A 4386-nucleotide genomic window follows, 5' to 3' on the forward strand; every position below is an offset into this window, starting at 1 on the left:
ACGCAAAAACGAAAAAAAAAATGTTTTAAACGGTGGTTCTTAGTTTTTTTGCAAAAAGACTGTTTTATTCCAACCCTGCATGCATCTCTCTTAAACATACACACTCTTCTCCCTTGCCCTTACACACCAGTTTTCTTCGGCAATTACTGCCACACCATTTCAACCATAGCTGCTGTCTTGCCACAGTCACGTCATCATCATTTGGCAGTATCATTTCTTATTTTAGCTATATCATCATTCTTTAGCCGTGGTTAATTTAAGTTCAGTTCAGTTAACTTGCTGGACCTTGAATTAGTGCAAACTCTTGCTTCACATGTTGACTTCTCTCCCACTGCACGGCAGGGTTCAAAGGTAGAGGAATATGTACCCCTGCCAAGCACAGAACAGTTCCAAGAGTTGAAGCTATCAACACATCCAAAGGACAGCATCATTCCTCTGACTGTCTCTTCAACTAGAAGAAAGCATACTGAGGTGGTGTTTTCACTGAAGCAATTTAAGACATTGTAATGAGACAACGTATTTGTGATAATTTTATGTGAATTGTTTTTATTTATTAATACAGCAGTAAGTTATCTTTTTGATAACAAAACTTGTTCATGTCTGTTTGCAGCAGGTTTTCCAAAAGAAGTTTTCATTTGTCTTATCATTACTTGTAGATGTCAGTTAATTTTCCCTGATCTCAATCTTTCATTTGTGATTATATTTTCTGATAGTTAATTAATGTTCTCTTTTATAACAATCTATGAAATAAATGGTTGTATCCTGTCCTGCGTACTTAATTTATGTTACACAAGTTGTGATTACCAGCTTATACCTACAAGTGAAATACTTTGTGACACACTTTTGTGACTAGTGAATTTGCATGAAACACCTTGCTCACAATGGGAGCTATATTATAGGATGCAAGAAGTTATAGGGAATCGTTATCGTTATATGCAATTCATGCAGCTTGGCAAGACATCATGTCGATAACATATACTTAACACACGTGCTACCACACCATGCTCAAATGTTTTCATTGTTGTGTTTTTTCTATGTTTCAGTCGTGTCTGATCGTATTCTTCTCTGATGGAGGTCAGACAGAAAGAGCACGAAATTTTCTTAATGACATGCGTGAGAACCATGTAAGTGGCATCTCACTAAACTCTCTGTTTATTCTCTTCCTACTCCCGTCACCACTATTTTTCCATTCCATCCATGAGAGAGTCAATTATCTGCTCTTGCTATATATATATATATATATATATATATATATCAGAAGTAGATAATAGGTCTACTTCTGATATATATGCAGTCAAACTTGTATATAATGGTCACTCACTAGGTAAAGACCAAAACTAGTAATATATGTAGAATCTGTTTCACTATATAACTACCACCATAAGAAAATGAAACATGTTATTTATAGGTGTTCATTCTATAGAGTTGCCATCTAACACAGCTTCGAGTGCATATATGTGTACTTGTGTGAGCCCACGCGTGTCTGTGTGTATATGTGTGTTTGCGTGTATTCACCTTATTGATATGTCTTTCTTTATTCATGTGTTTAGTTGATGCATGAGACCATGTTTGTATTTTATCAATAAACGTCACCTACTCACAGGAGACATTGATTTTTCGTGAACTCATGCAGCACCTTCTGTTAAACTATAGCTCGTGAGACTGGTAAACCAATACTTGGTTACTTGACACTTTCCTATAGAACCGATTTTCTTTCACACTTTAATGTGACAGTCGTAACGGTGGTTTTTACTATATAAAATATATCAGCCATTCCCATCACCTATCTTCAAACGCAACCATCACACCTCACCATTGCCATTAAAAATATTTGATAAATTTTGAGCTTACAGCAGTTCAATCTCTATCTCCTTCCTTCTGTTAAGTCAAATTGACTGGCCATCCTTTTATATAAAACATGCCTACGTCCATTAACCACTAACCACTACCCTCGTTACCTAGCCTACCTTAGCACAAACCCTACATTAATTATTTCAAGAATCTTCCTTTGTATTTGTAATTATTGGTAATAATCACAAACATCGTGTAGGTGTATTCATAACCCTTCAATAAATGCATGAACATATTTATACGTGATACATATAATGATAATAGGCACTACACTCAACCATTTACACGCAAGAGTTTTTTGTGCCATGGCCATCGTCTTTTATTGACGTAGCTGCTAAAGTTACCCATCCCTACCGTTTTCATTTTGCCAGTCTTGTCTTATGTAAAGGAAGCAACCTTATTTAATCATATACATATAGCATCTTTCATCAGACATACCTGCTATTTCTCTTGCTTCTTTCTGATCACCGTGCTTCCCTTAGTTATAGCTGCAATCCTCCTCTAACAGTTCCTACTATCATAAACTGTAATATTCTTTTTGCCATACCTAGCACGTGTTTTTTGCTCACGCCCCTATCTTTTTCATATTCTACCCACCTTTTGTCCTCATGCATCCAGGGTTGGCACGAAAAAAACAGTACTGTTTTAAACTGTTTTAAAACAGTGTTTTTTGCTGATCCAAAGTACCCCATTTTTATGGAATTTTACTCTAAGTCAATACTACGCCAACTAATTTTCTACCCTCCTAATAAAAGTATTTTCCATGCTTACTTTTGGGGGAAAACTATAAAAAAGTGCTGAAATTTTTCTACTGGCCAATAGATGTCAGCATCACCCAATGCTATACTGTTCCTATGGAAACAACCCAAGCCAAAAAAAATTATTAAACCAATAAAACTAGTCNGAGAGAAAGAGAGAGAATGAGAGAGAGAGAACCAGAGAGAGAGAGAGAGAGAGAAAGAGAGAACGAGAGAGAGAGAGACAGCGCGAGAGAGAGAAAAAAGAGAGAGAGAGAGACAGAGAGGGGGTGAGGGAGTGAGATGGTTAGTGAGGGAGAAAGAGAGAGGGAAAGGAAGAGAGAGAGAGAGAGAGAGAGAGAGAGAGAGAGAGAGAGAGAGAGAGAGAGAGAGAGAGAGAGAGAGAGAGAGGGAGCGAGCGAGTGAGGGAGAGAGACGGAGAGTTAACGGCATTATAATTCACGGTACTCCGCGCCAGTGCGAAAATAAAAATGATTATACATTTATATACAATGTAAACACACAAAAACACAGTACTTACTGTTCATTAATACTATATTACTTTTTACATTTACTGAAAAGGGGTATTCAAAAAACAACATTACTGTATGTGTAAGCAGGGTACAAAATTAACGGGAGTCCGGAGTCAAATACTCCATGATTTACTGCCGGACTCCCTGATTTGACGGATATGCAGGAGTCCGTGTGACTCCCTAAAAATTCTGACATACTAACTAGTTCATTCCAGAGCACGGCCTCACGGAATGACCGTATTTTTTCAGCAAATGTCCAAAGAAAATTTGGCAGACGTGCAACCGCATGAATCTTCAAAATAAGCCCATGCGTTATTGTTAATATCTTTAGTTTTGAACTTCATATTGCGGACTCCCTCATTTTTTGCTGCGGACTCCCACATTTTGAGGGCTTGGAGTCCGTTGGACTCGCTTGTTCAAAAGTTAATTTCTACCCCGTGTAAATACGTATTTGTGACCGATTGTTGAAGAGGCTGATAATAAGGGGATACCTTCACATCAACATCAAGTGCCATATAAAAAAGTGTGGTCAAGGAATATGCACCATAAAGCTTTTTTGATATGGCAATTGATGTCAATGTCGATGTATATATGTCAGGAGTAGATAATAGGGAAGGAGTGTGACTTCAATAAACAAGGGAAATTCGTCATTTACTAGCCTTATAATACCTACGATTTACTACGCGTAACTCATCCAACTTGAGCTGAAATCGTACACAGTACATTCGCCTAGCATCGTGCAAAATCGTTTCCTCATATACACCCGCAATCCGGAGATATAGACTAAAACGTACGCCACGATTTTCCATTCTGCTGCCAGCAAACTCAATGCGTTTTGCGCCGAAATTTAAACAAAAGGCAGCTACTAACCACAGCTTGCTCTCTCGGCGAGGCGGTGTGGCTCGCAGGGAGATTGCGGTGGGCGTGCGTGCGTGGGGGGCATACCAGGTGTATGCCGGTATGTAGCTGTATGCCGGGTCACAGGTTATCTCGCCGAGTGATGCATCAATGTCCAATCTCCCTGCGTGCCACACCGCCTCGCCGAGAGAGCAAGCTGTGGTTAGTAGCTGCCTTTTGTTTAAATTTCGGCGCAAAACGCATTGAGTTTGCTGGCAGCAGAATGGAAAATCGTGTCGTACGTTTTAGTCTATATCTCCGGATTGCAGGTGTATACGAGGAATCGTAGTATACGAGTAGTTATCCATGTTCGATGTTACATCAATAAAACAGCCCAAAGTGTGTCTTTATGTGTTTATTTGCGTGTC

At 38.9% G+C, this 4386-nt stretch overlaps 1 long non-coding RNA gene across 1 annotated transcript in view; it reads left to right on the top strand.

Annotated features, from left to right (window-relative positions):
• Nucleotides 1-346: 346 nt before the first annotated feature.
• The window catches only part of LOC106819122, a 5974-nt gene continuing 1934 nt past the window's right edge, over nucleotides 347-4386 (top strand). Inside the window, exons 1-2 of the long non-coding RNA XR_001395347.1 lie at nucleotides 347-471; nucleotides 1044-1128. This is a non-coding gene — a long non-coding RNA (uncharacterized LOC106819122). The remainder of the gene's footprint in view (nucleotides 472-1043; nucleotides 1129-4386) is intronic.

Source organism: Priapulus caudatus, unplaced genomic scaffold, assembly GCF_000485595.1.
Source record: "Priapulus caudatus unplaced genomic scaffold, Priapulus_caudatus-5.0.1 Scaffold2869, whole genome shotgun sequence".
NCBI classification, from domain to species: Eukaryota; Metazoa; Priapulida; class Priapulimorpha; order Priapulimorphida; family Priapulidae; genus Priapulus; species Priapulus caudatus.